Raw genomic sequence first — 17,617 nt, forward strand, 5'->3', positions numbered from 1 at the left:
CTCCCTACAGGGAATGGACTTTATAGTGGAACACAGACCTGGGACTGCCCATGCCAATGCAGATGGCCTTTCCAGGTTCTTCCACTTAGAAAATGAAGACTCTCTTGGGAAAGGTTAGTCTCATCCTCTTTCGTTTGGGGGGGGGTTGTGTAAGGAAATGCCTCCTTGGCATGGTTGCCCCCTGACTTTTTGCCTTTGCTGATGCTATGTTTACAATTGAAAGTGTGCTGAGGCCTGCTAACCAGGCCCCAGCACCAGTGTTCTTTCCCTAACCTGTACTTTTGTATCCACAATTGGCAGACCCTGGCATCCAGATAAGTCCCTTGTAACTGGTACTTCTAGTACCAAGGGCCCTGATGCCAAGGAAGGTCTCTAAGGGCTGCAGCATGTCTTATGCCACCCTGGAGACCTCTCACTCAGCACAGACACACTGCTTACCAGCTTGTGTGTGCTAGTGAGGACAAAACGAGTAAGTCGACATGGCACTCCCCTCAGGGTGCCATGCCAGCCTCTCACTGCCTATGCAGTATAGGTAAGACACCCCTCTAGCAGGCCTTACAGCCCTAAGGCAGGGTGCACTATACCATAGGTGAGGGTACCAATGCATGAGCATGGTACCCCTACAGTGTCTAAACAAAACCTTAGACATTGTAAGTGCAGGGTAGCCATAAGAGTATATGGTCTGGGAGTCTGTCAAACACGAACTCCACAGCACCATAATGGCTACACTGAAAACTGGGAAGTTTGGTATCAAACTTCTCAGCACAATAAGTGCACACTGATGCCAGTGTACATTTTATTGTAAAATACACCCCAGAGGGCACCTTAGAGGTGCCCCCTGAAACTTAACCGACTATCTGTGTAGGCTGACTAGTTTTAGCAGCCTGCCACAAACCGAGACATGTTGCTGGCCCCATGGGGAGAGTGCCTTTGTCACTCTGAGGCCAGTAACAAAGCCTGCACTGGGTGGAGATGCTAACACCTCTCCCAGGCAGGAATTGTCACACCTGGCGGTGAGCCTCAAAGGCTCACCTCCTTTGTGCCAACCCAGCAGGACACTCCAGCTAGTGGAGTTGCCCGCCCCCTCCGGCCAGGCCCCACTTTTGGCGGCAAGGCCGGAGAAAATAATGAGAATAACAAGGAGGAGTCTCTGGCCAGTCAGGACAGCCCCTAAGGTGTCCTGAGCTGAGGTGACTCTAACTTTTAGAAATCCTCCATCTTGCAGATGGAGGATTCCCCCAATAGGGTTAGGAATGTGACCCCCTCCCCTCGGGAGGAGGCACAAAGAGGGTGTACCCACCCTCAGGGCTAGTAGCCATTGGCTACTAACCCCCCAGACCTAAACACGCCCTTAAATTTAGTATTTAAGGGCTACCCTGAACCCTAGAAAATTAGATTCCTGCAACTACAAGAAGAAGGACTGCCTAGCTGAAAACCCCTGCAGAGGAAGACCAGAAGACGACAACTGCCTTGGCTCCAGAAACTCACCGGCCTGTCTCCTGCCTTCCAAAGATCCTGCTCCAGCGACGCCTTCCAAAGGGACCAGCGACCTCGACATCCTCTGAGGACTGCCCCTGCTTCGAAAAGACAAGAAACTCCCGAGGACAGCGGACCTGCTCCAAGAAAAGCTGCAACTTTGTTTCCAGCAGCTTTAAAGATCCCTGCAAGCTCCCCGCAAGAAGCGTGAGACTTGCAACACTGCACCCGGCGACCCCGACTCGGCTGGTGGCGATCCAACACCTCAGGAGGGACCCCAGGACTACTCTGATACTGTGAGTACCAAAACCTGTCCCCCCTGAGCCCCCACAGCGCCGCCTGCAGAGGGAATCCCGAGGCTTCCCCTGACCGCGACTCTTTGAACCTAAAGTCCCGACACCTGGGAGAGACCCTGCACCCGCAGCCCCCAGGACCTGAAGGACCGGACTTTCACTGGAGAAGTGACCCCCAGGAGTCCCTCTCCCTTGCCCAAGTGGAGGTTTCCCCGAGGAACCCCCCCCTTGCCTGCCTGCAGCGCTGAAGAGATCCCGAGATCTCTCATAGACTAACATTGCGAACCCGACGCTGGTTTCTACACTGCACCCGGCCGCCCCCGCGCCGCTGAGGGTGAAATTTCTGTGTGGACTTGTGTCCCCCCCGGTGCCCTACAAAACCCCCCTGGTCTGCCCTCCAAAGACGCGGGTACTTACCTGCAAGCAGACCGGAACCGGGGCACCCCCTTCTCTCCATTCTAGCCTATGTGTTTTGGGCACCACTTTGAACTCTGCACCTGACCGGCCCTGAGCTGCTGGTGTGGTGACTTTGGGGTTGCTCTGAACCCCCAACGGTGGGCTACCTTGGACCAAGAACTGAACCCTGTAAGTGTCTTACTTACCGGGTAAAACTAACAAAAACTTACCTCCCCCAGGAACTGTGAAAATTGCACTAAGTGTCCACTTTTAAAACAGCTATTTGTCAATAACTTGAAAAGTATACATGCAATTTTTATGATTTAAAGTTCCTAAAGTACTTACCTGCAATACCTTTCAAATGAGATATTACATGTAGAATTTGAACCTGTGGTTCTTAAAATAAACTAAGAAAAGATATTTTTCTATAACAAAACCTATTGGCTGGATTTGTCTCTGAGTGTGTGTACCTCATTTATTGTCTATGTGTATGTACAACAAATGCTTAACACTACTCCTTGGATAAGCCTACTGCTCGACCACACTACCACAAAATAGAGCATTAGTATTATCTATTTTTACCACTATTTTACCTCTAAGGGGAACCCTTGGACTCTGTGCATGCTATTCCTTACTTTGAAATAGCACATACAGAGCCAACTTCCTACAGGGCGCTAGTTGGTACTTGTTGGTCAGTTCAGTAGTGTATTTCCTTGCCAAACATCAGCCCGCTTGGTAATTCCTATCAATTTCCATTTGGCGAAGCCCTGTAGTTTGCCTACTTCTGATAGGAGGTCACTGGACCAAAGAGGGGTCATCTCCATTAGTCGGTCCCTCCAGACTAGATGTGCCGTGGTCTACCTCCATATTTGGATGACTGTTCTGGTGTGGACAAGGGGGTCACAAGCCAGTTTAGCTCTATATAGTGCCCCATCATAGCCCTCCCTGCGAATCTGTCCAAACATATCCCCGGGTTGTCCCATGGTGCAAAGACCCAATCATTGACTACAGTCAACTGCGTTGCGCAATAGTATTTGCGCATGTCAGGTAGGCCAATCCCCCATTGTATACTCCCCTGGTGAGTTTCTGGAGGGCGATCCGGGGTTGGCTATTGCCCTAGAGTAAGAGTCAGAGGGCAGCCTCCGTTCACAGGAAAAAGACTTTGGGCACCGGGTAGGGGGTGTCTGCAAAGCGGATATCTTGCGTGGGGGAGTCCTCATTTTGAACATTGCTGCCCTCCCCAGAAGGGAGAGTGGTAAGGTCTTCCAGTGTTGTACATCTGACTGAAATCGCTCCAGGATGGGTTTAAGGTTGGTCTTGTAGAACACCTGTGGGTCTTGTGTAACAATATATGTGGAGGTGTTTGAATCCCTCTTCTACCATGGACATAGGGATCTCACCCTGTAGGATTGGTAGTAGCCCCGTAATTAGGTGCATAAGAGATTTTTGTCAATTTATCTTGTACCCTGAGAAGGTGCCAAAGATGCAAAAAATTTGCATTAGCCTGGGGATGGTGAAAGTATGGTCTGTGACATAGAATAAAATGTTGTCCGCATATAAAGATATGCGCTCCTCCCATTTCTCCCCCCAAATAATTCCCTTGACTGGTGGGTCACCCCTGATCCAGACCACCAGAGGCTCTAAAGCCTGGGCAAATATTAGTGGGGAACGTGGGCAGCCCTGTCATGTCCCTTGTTGTAATTCAAAGGCTTGTGAAGTCACCCTGTTCACCCTCACTCACGCCTCTGGCACGTGATATAGAAGACGGATCCAGCCAAGAAAAGCAGGGCCAAATCTGATGTGCTCCAAGACTGTGTGCAAGGTGTTGAAGGCCATGGAGGCATCCATTGACAGGACCATCATGGAAATATTGTGATCTTGAGCGCAGGCCATCACCCCAAATAGTTGTCTAAGATTGATTCTGGTGCCTCTGTTGGGCATGAAGCCCGATTGAGCCGGGTGAATCAAGGTGGTTATGACCTGCCTAAGTCTGGTCAACAGTATTTTTGCATGAACTTTGGCCTCTGCATTTAGTAGGGATATGGGTCTCTGCAACCCACGTCATTCAAGGGGTTTGTTGTCTATATGGATAACCACAATGGTGTCCTGTAGCTGGTCCTGAGGTAGTCACCCTACATGCTTAGCTTCTTTCCAAATATTTAGGAGGTGAGGAGCCATCTTGCTTGCTAGGTCCTTATAAAGTGCAATCGGAATGGCATTGGGTCCCAAAGCCTTCCCAGAGGCAAGGGAGCAGATGGCCTATACAATTTAGCTAGCGGGAAGTCGCTATGCAGCATCTGCCTGTGTTCAGCTGTGAGTCGGAGAGTAGCAATGTTGCTGAGCTACTCATGAATCTCCTGTATTTGGGAGGTACTCCTAGCCTTGTAGAGTGTGGAGTAGTAGGTTGTGAATTCCACCGCTATGTTGTCTGCCTTGGCCCTGACTTCCCCGTTGGGCGTCACTAGTCGAGGTACCCAGTTATGAGCGTAGTCTTTCTTTTCTAGCCACACTAGGAGCTTGCTGGCAGTATTCCCTATGTCATAAACCCTCCTCTGCGTCAGGATGAGGATTTTGCATTCAGTCTTCCAACCAGTCTCTGTATTATTTTTCCTTCAATTTGAGGGCATGCGCCGTCATCCCTGTTCCCTTCCCATGTAGGTCACGCTCTAACACAACAATTTTGTCCTCTAGGCAAACCATCTTGGCCCTCACCTCTTTCTTTTTCCTAGCTATCAACTGGCCCCTTAATAAAGTTTTATACACTTCCGAGATACTGATGGGTTAAGTCACTATCCCTACCTTTTCTATAGAGTAGTTGTCTGTTGCCAGTTGCAATGCTGTCATGATTTTGCCATCTCTCATGTGCCACGGAATGATTATTTTCTGGCCCGGCGTAAGCCTGGATTATCCCCTTAATTCTAACCACGACAGGGAGTGGTCTGATATGTCCAATGTGCTAGATGTTTAATCAGAACTAATTGGGAAATGTGTGTGTGGTGCATGAAGATTTGATCCAAGCGCGAGGCGCTATGATGGACTCCCAACAGGAATGTATATCATCTCCCCTCCAGATGTTGGATCCTCCATGTATCCACCAGGCCCAGGGCCTCTCCGAATGTAATAATTGGGGGCGCTGTCCACATATGCAAAGATCATGTGAGTGTGTCCTCTATTTCGGACATCACTGCGTTAAACTCGTCTCCCAAAATTAGCATACCCTGTGGGAGCTGCAGTAGGAGCTCACTAAGCGAAGGAAAGATCTGCAGATGTTGTGGTGGAATGTACGCTAAGCATATATTGACGTTAATGCAATCCCACATCCCCGATTAGGCCACTTATTCCCCCTGCACGTCTCTCCACATGGTGGTGGGAATACAAGGCGTACCGTTTGTGATGAGGATGCCTAACCCCATCGAGTCAGAGGTGAAGCCTGCATGGGCTGTGAAGGTGTACTCACTGCGGAAGAGTGCCTTGCATGTGTTCTCTAGTAAGTGGGTCTCTTGCAAGAGTACAATGTCTGAGTTGTCTCTCTTTATAAATTACACGACAATGCTTAATTTCAGCTTGTGACCCAGGCTATTATCATTCCATGACATCACTTTAAGGGTGCACGAGGTGTTGTCATGTGGTAGTGTGTTTGAAATTGTGCACCTGTGTCTCCCGTTCAGATCCAGCCTCTCCTGCACCTGCTATGTCAGGAGACTACCTGCTGTGTAAATATATAAACATTTCTCAAAAACATTACCCCCCTTGCCCCCCTGCATTGTGGGCTTTGAACTGCCCACCACCCCCAAACTAGCAGAGCGCCTGTCGACATATGAATTTGATATAGTAACTATTAACTGGGGAGAGGCTGGCATAATCCATTCAGTCTCCCATTCACACCAGATAGTAGTAATCAGTGGGGTCCCCCTCCGAATTTGCGCAGCATTTAATGTCAGTCGGTGCCTTTGGTAGTCAGTAATGGCACGCTCCCACCCATGGGCTGGGACGCATGTATGCAATAGTACTTTTAAGAAGTTCTTACGTCTCCGTGTATGTCATCGCTATAGTCAGCCATCTTTAGGGTCCTCCTCTCTGTCGTTCACCGTGGAGTTCTGCTCATGGTGCTGGGTTCACAACTACCTTTTTGATCAGGTCCTCACTGTTGCGAGCGCCCCAGCTTCTACTTTGCAGGGTGCCACCCCTCCAGCCAGTGTCATGCTTCTCTTGGTATAAGGAAGTGGCAGATCTTACTCTCCTCAATGACTCAAAGTCTAGTTGGGAACAGCATCATATATTTTAAGTCTCATGCAGGGAGTTCCCTCTTGACTTATAAAAAGCTGCGATTCTGTTCTTGCACTTGAAGAGTGAAGTTCGGATATAGGTGGATGGTAGCATTCTCGTATTGCAGAGCCAGCGCACGTCCGGCCATCTTTAGGATAACATCCTGGTCCCTATAGTTAAAGATGTGGGCAATAATTGTTTGCAGGGTGGAGCCCAGCTTAGAAAGGGAGCCTGTCATCCTGTGGGCCTGGTCTACAGAGAAGAATTTTGATAGGCCCTAGGTTTTAGCACATCCAGAATAAAATGTTCCACAAAACCATCAGCACTAGGGCTCTCTGCTTTTTCTGGGACTCCAACCAGGCGTAGATTGTTCCTACATGATCGCTCTTCCATTTCCTCAAGCTTTGCTCGCATCAGCTGCTTTGTTTTTTGCAGACAGATGACTTGTTGGCGGAGGGTGGTGGAGGTGTTGATTAGGTCTGAGACCGGGACCTCAGTGACTTTCATCCTCTAACGGAGTTCGTTCATGTCTGCCTGCAGCAGCTCCATTGCTACAACAAAGTAGTTTATTTTGGGTTCCAGCATGTTTTTGACCACTATATTGCTGCCATTATCTGTGTAAGTGTTGGTTGGGGGAGGGTTGTGGCCGTCTCTGGGGGTGTTTCTTTGGGTGCCATCTATGAGCCCTGTTTTGTTTCCGCTGGAACTGCATACTTGTCCATGTTGTTCGGTTGGTGGGGTTTACCCCCTCTGCCTCTCACCATTGTGAAGATTGTGGTGGACCAGGCTCTTGGGATCCTGCAGTATTAGTGCTAATCACCACTGCCTACCAGAGGAAGGAGAACAGGGGTAAGGGAGGGCCCCTGAGGGTTCCCCCTCCTCCCTCTGCTGCCTTTCGGCTTTATGCCTGAAGTCAAAGGTTTAGTGTGGCAGGGACTGAAAATCACCAGTCACTTCTCCTGTCAGTCAAGTTGTTGTGAGCCCACGGTGATAGAGATGGGTATGGCTGATCTGGCTAGGGTATGGACAGACACAATCACTGTGTTTAAGGTTTCAGGAGGTGCACCTCCCCCTATGATGCTTCTGGGCCTTCAACTACCAGGGCCCCCAACAGTCCATGGGTCCCATGGGACCCAGGGGTAAAGACAATCCTGAAGTCCCCAATCACTGCCTGATGGTAAGCGGGATTCCTGAGGGCAGGGCTGTGGCGATGGAGTCGCACTAGGCCCGGCCTCACTAGACGGTGCACTGTGATTAATCCTAAATGTGCTGCATGCAGGCCTTCGGCAGGGCCCCGGGGTCCAGGCCGGATCGAAGCTTCCTGCGCCGTTCCCCCTCCCCCAAGGCTTGTGGCAACTTCTTCTCAATCTCAGAGAAAGATCCCACACACTGATCGCTGAGAGAGGAGGAGGCCCTGACACGCTCCTGCAGTGCCATCGCGTATTCAACATGCGTGCGCTTCTGTCGGCGTTCACTCGGTCTGCTGATTGTCTCAGCGACACACAGACCCAGCGGGTGTTTTTCACCAGGCGCTTGAGGGGATCTTGGTTCCAGGGCTTCAGTCAGCAAGGTAGGAAAGTGCCCCAGTTATCCAGGGCACTTGCAGATCCCTGGGCTCCAGCCGCTGCTGGAGAGTGTGGCCCTGCTAAGCCCAGTGGAGCTGGGGGCACGGATGACCTCACCAGCAGCAGATTTCTCCGGGATTCACCTTAAACTGTTGCTTATTCCATCGCTGATCCCTACAGTTTGGGGTGGGGACTGTGAGGATTATGGCCAGATGGTGGTGTTAGGCCTGTCCGGTTTGCGGAGCTCACTCAGAGAGAGGCCGGCTTGTTGGGCTGCAAGCCCCACCCCCGAGAGGACACGGATTGGACAATGGACATTACACTAGACTGAAGGCCATGATTAGTGGAATATAGTTATTTTATTATAGTTTGATTTCTCAATGTCCTTGGAAAATGTGGTTTATGTATTAAAGAAAAAATCTTTGGAAATACTGCTATTTAAGAAAAGTGATGAAAGAGATCCATAATGCTCACTTCCCTGGCCTTAATAGAATTGAAACTTTCCTTCTTGATAGCTAAGAAATTTTACATATTCCTCCTTTGCGGTGTGTTGGCCAATGATTTTAACGCTAAAACGTGTATAGCTAACTCCATATTTATATTTTGACGCTAGACCCGTCTAGCATCAAAATATTGGAGTTAGCGTCATATTGTGGATGCAGCAAACTACCTTGCACTAATTAGATGCAAAGTAGGCGTTCCCGTCCACAATATGAGGCTCACCCCCTAACGTCTTATTTATACTCTGGCGCAAAAATGATGCGCACAGATTAGGCAGACCCAAATAATGACACTAAGTCTGCTTAGCGCCATAGTTTCATGCCTGGGTCAGACCAGGCGTTAGGGTAGCTATGGACCCATTGCCATGGCTAAACACCATGGAATGGGCCCACCGGTGCCCACCCCAAGCCCCAGCAACACCGCCACCCACACCAGAGGGACGCCATAGGATGGGGGGCCCCATCCTGGGTAATTATAGGTAAGTACAGTTTTTGTTTTTTTTGTGCCATTGGGGGGCTCCTTACATGGGCACCCTGCCTGACACTGGTGCCCTGGGCTGGCAGTTGGGGTAGTGGGCATGACTCTTGTCTCTAAAGAGACAGGAGTCATGTTTGGGTGGTGGTGCGTCAGAAAATAATGCTAGACTGGTTAGCAGCATATTCATTGCTGCTGACAAGCCTAGCATCATTTATGGCCCACTAACACCTTTTTCCCCCCGCCATCCCTCCCACCGGGTAGCGTCTTTTCTTTAGATGCTAGCATGTCCTTTGCGCCACCGTACACCATTCCATAAATATGGTGCCTGGCTGACGCTATGGAATGGCGCTAGCAGGGGTATGGAGTTTGACGCAAAACTTCATTAGCGCAGTTTTGCGTCAAAATCCATAAATATGGGCCACAATAGGCAAGTCACGCAACTTGACCCAGCATGCTGCTCGTGCATGGGGTGTGGTGTTGGTATTCCACATTCGTCAGATGACCCCCATCTAATGACGTCACAATCAGCCTCCTAACGCCTTTCCTCAGTTGTCAGTGAACCGCATGCACAAAAGTGCCCCTCCTTTGATTTCACATATTTTTTGTGCAGTGTGGCTGAAAACCAGATCCAACTAGATTCCCTCAGTTTGACATAAAGAGTTCTGCACACTGTTGGTTGTCTTCCTTTGTCCGGTGGCTGTTCAGGCAGCCCACAGAATTCTTGCCTCTTGTACGCAAGTGGAAACCTTTTTCTTCCCTAACAGCACATGTGCTGCTCCACTCAGCTGAGCTTGTCGCCATTTTGTTGTGACAGGTTGCAAAACACAAATGAATCCAAATAGTTAATTCAACTTTTATGCCTCTGCCCTGGACAGCAGTCAGCTCCTGGTCATAGCTGTCACCTACTACATATATCCTACCATCTAACACCCCAGATTCACTTTCGTTCCATCTCTTGTTCCCCTGATTGGCCAAAACTGTGATAATCCTAAAGCTCGTCCAAACAGTAGAAAGTGGCAGATACAACAACCCACACCTCCTTTGTTCCTTGGCACCTGAACAAAGGTGGTTAAAAGAACTGTCATCCTTTCCCTCAGTGCTTAATTTGAGCTGGTGGTTGCCAGTGCTCGCCACCAGCATTTAATTGCCAACAGCAGCATTTTTGACAGTGCGCCACATGGTGGAGCTGTTTGTTTTATTTAGAGATGAGCACAACAACAGCTGTTTATTAATTCAATATACATTAAAAATGACTAATACCTGCCACCCAAGCCATTTAAATCAGGTTGCTGGGACTGGAATAGTCAGAATTTAAACACTTGTATAGTGTGATATTAGGTGTGTCGGCATTACCACTGACAGTGCGGCTGGCAATGTGTGGTGCAAGCTGCAGTGGCCTCCTGATGAGGGCCCTGGCACATATTTTACTTTTTGCAAACTAAGAACTGCCTTCCTTACACAATCAGACCTCCTGCATCACTTAAGCCAAACCTCCCATCTTGCCTGTGTTGTGATGGCCCTCACCCAGCAACCAGAGAAACTGGTTGAAGCAGCCTGACTCGACGCAACAAACCTCCACGGCTGGTTCTGCCCACCCTGACCTTGATATGCCAGTGGAAATGTCTGGGAAGAAGAGGACAAACACCCAGGGTGCACTTTTCTTGACTTGAGGGAGATTCTGTAATGGGGACAGTCTTTCAGGGTCCAGGACCTTGTGCTTCACCGTGCTTGGAGAGAACTTTACGCATCAGCACAGTGCGGGTGTTTGCCAGAGTCAGGGACCTGCTGGTGGCTTTGCTTAGAGGACTGGGGGCCAGATGTATGACTGTATTAAGCAGTCTCAAACGGAGATTTGGCCATTTTCCGACCATTAAAATGGCCTCTGGCATGTACAAACTCTATTTTGCAAGGCGTTAACCTATTACCAACTTGCAAAATCATTTGCGAGTTGCTATTTGGGAGGGACATGCCAAGAGTGTACAGGGGGATGTACAAATATTTAGCGACTGCAATGTGCTTGCAAAACAATCACAGTTTACCGCCTACTTCCAGCAGGTGGTAACCCCATTGCAAACAGGAAGGTGCCCCTTCCCATTTGTGAATGGTAGCAAAAATGTTTTTTGAGACTGGCAGTGGTCCAGGGACCACTGCCTACCCTTACAAAATTAAATAAAAGTTTCATTTTTCTTTTTGAAACGCATCCAGTTTTTCTTGAAGGACAACGGGTTGCATTTTTTTTTTTTAAAGTTGCTTTATTTAAAAGTAAACACAGACAATGGTGGTCTGCTGTCTCCATGGAACCACCTTTACCCCCTCCAGAGGGCTGCCATCATCACTAACAGTGTGGCTCCTGACAGCTACTTTGCCTCTGCGCCTGCATTAATAATACGACACAGGCACAGATGCAAAGAGATTCCTGAGCGCATAAGACCACATCCCCATGCAAATGAGGAAAGGTGGAACACACAAGACACTAACAAGTAAATTCGTATGGACTTCATATAGGTGATGAAGCCAGTTGCGACCAGAACCTAATACTCTAGCTGTTAAGGACTGCTTTAGATCACGGTTCCGCCTCTCCACGACCAAATTTCCCTTGGGATGGTATGGTGAGGAGTAATGGAGTTCAACACCCATCGTCCCCATGGTGTCCCTGAATGCCTTAGAGGCAAATGCAGGACCCTGGTCCAAATGGAATGCTGCAACTGCATATGTACTGATAAAGATCAGCAAGTCTTTTATAACAGTTCGAGTATCAGCCGACTGCTGTGGCCATACCCACAGGAATCTAGCTACCAGGGTGTATCTGTAGGCACCATCAGGCTGGAGTGGACCACAATGGTCCAGGTACACACATTGTAATGGCCTGCTGGACACTATGAGGGATGTCTGTGGTGGGCTTTTGACATTCGAGGCCTTTATCTGCTGGCAAATGTCACAACAAAGGACGTATTGCTTTGCCTGTTTGTATGAACCTGGCAACCAGAATCTTTTCTACCAGAGTGTTACTGTGGCCGAAATACCAGCATGAGCAAAAGCGACACCCTCATGCGCTGCTTTCACTAGATCCAATCGCTGGTCTTAGTTGGGTATTGCTCGGTCTCCAACCCTAGGAAGTGTTGCATAGGCAACATTGTGCGCACTGATGTGGTAAGAATATTTTGTAGGGTACCCTTTCGGGAGGGGCTTGCCATCAGCCGAAGCCCTCACGGCAGCCAGAATTTCTTTATCCAATCTCGTATGGTAACGAGTCACTGCAGCAACAGAAGCCGTAGATACTGCGGGCCATATTTATACTTTTCGACGCACAACTGCGCCAACGCAGTTGTGCGTCAAAAAACTTAACGCCGGCTAACGCCATTCTGAAGCACCATGCGGGCGCCGTATTTATTCAATGATGTTAGCCGGCGTTAGCCGGCGTTAGCCGGCGCTGCGGAGTGGTGTGCGTCAAAAAAAATGACTTACACCAGGCAGCGCCGGCGTAGGGGAAAATGGAGTTTGGGCGTCAAAAAAGGGGCAAGTCAGGCTGAGGCAAAATTTTCGCCTCAACCCGATTTGCGTTATTTTTTTCCACTCCCAACCCCCATTGAAATGCCCCCTTGCCCAATGGCCATGCCCAGGGGACTTATGTCCCCTGGGCATGGTCATTGGGCATAGTGGCATGTAGGGGGGCACAAATCAGGCCCCCCTATGCCACCCCAAAAAAAAAAAAAAAAAACCTACCTGAACTTACCTTAAGTTTCCTGGGATGGGTCCCTCCATCCTTGGGTGTCCTCCTGGGGTGGGCAAGGGTGGCAGGGGTGTCCCTGGGGGCATGGGAGGGCACCTCTGGGCTCCTTCCGAGCCCACAGGTCCCTTAATGCCTGCCCTGAGCAGGCGTTAAAAAATGACGCTAACGAGGGTAGACGTCATTTTTTTTCACCCGCCCACTCCCGGGCATCATTTTTGCCCGGGAGTATAAATACGACGCACATGCATCGGAGTCATTTTTTAGTAGGGAACGCCTCCCTTGCATATCATTAACGCAAGGAAGGTGTCCACGCTAAAAAATGACGCAAACTCCATGAACTTTGACGCTCGACGCGTCTAACGCCAAAGTATAAATATGGAGTTAGTTTTGCGGCGGATTTGCGTAAAAAAAAACGACGCAAATCCGGCGCAAACAGAGTATAAATATGCCCCTGCGCATTTTGCTGCTTCGTCAGCCAAAGTGGTGCCGATAACGTGTACTCCTACACGTTGGTGGCCCAATGTATGTACTACATGGACAGATGGTAGCTCATCTTTAAGATCGGCCACTCTCCCCACAAAGTCTTGTGTTTTATGGTGTTCCCTTTAGAATCTCTAAACCCGTTTAGCTTCCCATGATTAAGATAATCATTGTAGGACTGGACACAGTAATACGAGTTGCAGACTATTAAAGTCAGTTTTCCTGTCTCTGTGTGTTTTAGCGCTAAAGTGAGGGCCTTGAGTTCAGCCAACTGAGCTGTGCAGTCCCCTATGGTCTGCGTGTAGGTATTGTGAGGGTAGAAGACTCCATCCTCCATTGTTCCACTCACAGCTGCGCAAGCGGCTGAATATTGATGTTTGTTACTTACAGCTGGTTGCGCTGAACCATCAGTATAAATGACAGTATGGTAGTTGTCTAAAGGCAAAATATTTAGGAGCGGGGCATTCCGGTTCGTACTGGAGAAATTCTTGTGTCTGGAATTTTGGATCAAAGAAGTAATCAATATCAGTAGCAGTCAGGGAGGTTGCCACTGAATCCAATGTGGATGTAATGCTTTAGCGTTTGGAATGCTCGCTTTGGTGACGGCTTCTAAGGCTGGCACCGGGGTAACGACAATGATGCGTTTCCCTTGAGCAAGTGGCCTCTCCTTTATGACAGCCATCTGAACTGCACTTAGAATTTTTTCTGTTGGTGCAAAACGTTGTTCTGCATTGGAGTATAAGTGTGATTTATATGCTATGGGCACTGTGTCATCTTCATTGAAGGCGACCTAAGTAAACCCAGTGGCACCAGTAATTATTCTGATGGCCAAGTTTGTTTTATTGTCACATGTGTGTAAGTGTTTTGCTTCCAGCATGTCCTGTTGCAACTCCCTAAGGATGCGTGGGTGTTCAACTGTCCAGTGTATGCTAGAAAAATCTGGACGTATTAAGTCATAAAAGTGGCTTGACATGTTGTGCATAGTCAGGAATGTTTGTTCTGCCAAAATTGAAGAAACCAAGTAAAGACTGTAGTTTCTTTAGAGTGTTTGGTGGGTGCAATTGTGCACATTTCTCTAGAAAGTGCGGGCCAGGCTCTTCCCCTCGTTCGATAGCTCATATCCCAGGAACAATACACTGAGAAAGGCAATCCTACTTTTCTTGAAGTTGAATTTATAACCGACCTCTGCAACCCCCAATATTATTCGATCAACCCTAACAAGACGAATGTTGAGGTCGTCATCTGTGAGATATATGTCATCCACATACAAAAATGCCTCGGGATCATTATCATGTAATATTGATGTTACTCAGACTGAGAACAGCCCTGGGCTATTCTTATAGCCCTGGGGTAATCGGCAAAACCTTTTTTGCAAGCCAAATGAGAATGCACTTAGATCCCGACTTTCTTCCGCTAAATTCTGGCAGAGAAACCCATTGGAAATATCCAACGTTGTTTTATATTTCTTGTGCACTATATTGTTTATAAGTGTTGTGCTATGCGAATTTTGTATAGAATATGTACGTGTATGACGGTTTAAATGTCTGAAACCTGAGACTATTCTAAAGGAATGGTCTGGCTTCGCCAACGGAAATAACGGGTTATTCATTGCAGAAGCACAGGGCTCGACCACTCCCTGATACGCTAGCTGAGTGAGGATCTCCCTCACCGGAGCTTTTGCTTCATGTTTAATAGGATATTGTGTCTGAGGTTGGGGTGTAGACCTAATGGGTATTACATGACAAGGAGAGTCCTTGTCCCAACCTACATGATTGCGGTATAACGCAGGTGCCTGTGCTAAAGCCCATTTGACAGCGTAGGCTTCTTTTTATGCTTCTGGATTAGAGAAAGAAGGCAAAATTACATCTTCCTCATGTGGGAGCTTGTGGATGTGCTCGGGGGCCAATCTCTTTCAGCCAATAGGATATCACAATTAAGTTCGTCCCAAAATATGACACCGATGGTGCGTTCTACGTCTCCCTCAATTTGAATCTTCAAATGATAAACTCTATCAGGTGGGAGTACACGCCCGTCCGCCGTTTCAACTTCAATATAATCGCTAGTTGCGGTTGCATCCAGATGATCCTTCAGACTCTGGCGACATATCGTGACCTCTGCTGCGCTGTCTAACAGTGTCAATGCCCACTTCATTTTATTTCAGCAGTGTCCTCAAGTGTACTGGCATTTTTAACTGACAATGCTGCCACCTTTTTCTTTTTAAACTATGGCTTTTGTTGTGAAGTGTTTTCTTCTTTTTTGACTGTAGGCTGTAATGAGTTTTTCTTTTGTTTCACGTATTCAGGACATCGGTCAGGACGGCCACCTCTCTTGCTACGTCTATCTGGTGCATCCGGAAAGGAACGAGAGGGACGTGAATCAGTATCTCTGTCAGGAGTTTTTATATTCTCCCTAATTCTGAGAGTGTACCTCCTTTCGGAGTTCTCCGGATGTGGAGAGTCTATTCTCTGCTTCTGTCTATCTTTAAATTGTCTTGGCTCATCCCAGCGCTTTTAAGAACCCTCCTGTGTCTGGTTTGTACCTTCTCTAGGGGCGGTACTCTGTAATTCTAGCTTCTTCGGCTTGGCTTCCAGACTATCCCGTCCTATACTAGTATAGGTACCGAAATAATATTTGGTAGCTGTCTCTCCTGTTCCAAATGTGGAGTTTCTCAGAGCCGCTGGCGTATAGCCAGTGCTACCGCTTCCCCTTTAATGTTACTGAGTATTACTGAGGAAACTGCGTTGAAGTTACGCATGAATTGCGTCCCTAAATCTAGGGCCGGTGCTGCCCCGTGCTCATCCTGTATTTGTTTTAACACTTCTGGTAAACTGGCAAGTGTCGGGGTACCATGTGTGGTAGTATAAATTGCAGCGAAGACTGTACCCCATGTGGCCCAGTCATCCACCGAGGGAACCATCCCAAAGGACAAGCACATTGTGAGAAATCTATGTTTCTCCTGTGGTCCCGTATGGGGGAAACACAGCTTCCAGTTGATTTGTTTTCTGGGCTATCCAGAACGGTATTTTCTCCCGTACTGTGGGTACTTTACCCATAATAGTATGCACTGTTTGTGGATTAATCCCAGTAGCCAATTGGTATCCAGCAGGTGCTGGTGGTGCTGGACGCGCAGGTGTTGTGTTCAAAGTCCTCACTACGAACTGAACAAGCCATCTATAGAGTGTTACTATTTCATCGTATAAATTTCGCAGATCTGCTTCTTGTAAACCTGGATGAGGTGTGTATGTGGCAAACATAGGCCACATTGTTCCATCATTACCTAAAGGACCTAGGGCCGTATTTATACTCTGGTTGCGCCGAATTTGCGTCGTTTTTTTCGACGCAAATTCGACGCTAAACTAACGCCAACTAACGCCATATTTATACTATGGCGTTAGACGCTTCGGGCGCCAAAGTGCCCGGAGTGAGCGTCATTTTTTAGCGTGAACCCCTTCCTTGCGTTAATGAGATGCAAGGGAGGCGTTCCCGTCTAAAAAAATGACTCCCAGGCCTTTACGTGGTATTTATACTCCCGGGCAAAAATGACGCCCGGGAGTGGGCGTGGCCAAAAACGGCGCATTTGCGCCGCTTTTTAACGCCTGGGTCAGGGATGGCGTTAAGGGACAAGTGGCCTCAAAATGAGCCCACAGTGCCCTCCCCTGCCCCCAGGGACCCCCCCTGCCACCCCTGCCCACCCCAGGAGGACACCCAAGGATGGAGGGACCCATCCCAGTGAAGTACAGGTAAGTTCAGGTAAGTATAATTTTTTTTATTTTTCAATTTTTTTTTGTGGCATAGGGGGGCCTTATTTGGGCCCCCCTACATGCCACTATGCCCAATGACCATGCCCAGGGGACAGAAGTCCCCTGGGCATGGCCATTGGGCAAGGGGGCATGACTCCTATCTTTACAATGATAGGAGTCATGTTGATGGGGGATGGGCGTCGAAAAAAAATGGCGCAAGTCGAGTTACGACGATTTTTTCGACGTAACCTGACTTGCCCCATTTTAAGACGCCCATACGCCATTTTCCCCCTACGCCGGCGCTGTCTGGTGTACGTGGTTTTTTTCCACGCAAACCAGGCAGCGCCGGTCTGCTTGCGCCGGCTAACGCCATTCCATAAATACGGCGCCCGCATGGCGCTTCAGAATGGCGTTAGACGGCGCAAAAATTTATGACGCTAAACTGCGTTAGCGCAGTTTAGCGTCAATAAGTATAAATATGGGCCCTAATCTCATGCATTGCATTACATGTGGTAGGGCGCCTTCGAACCAGTTCTGATGCTCTTGATAAGTGAACTCTATTTCATGATACTGGTATGCTTGGTACCGTTGAGGTACATTAGCAATTCTATGTGCGTGGAATGTGACTGACCTGTGGTCTTCCTCCGGAAAGGTGACCCAGGAGTAGAATATTTCTGTTTGGTAAACTTCATT

Source organism: Pleurodeles waltl, chromosome 10 (genome assembly GCF_031143425.1).
Source record: "Pleurodeles waltl isolate 20211129_DDA chromosome 10, aPleWal1.hap1.20221129, whole genome shotgun sequence".
Lineage (NCBI taxonomy): Eukaryota > Metazoa > Chordata > Amphibia > Caudata > Salamandridae > Pleurodeles > Pleurodeles waltl.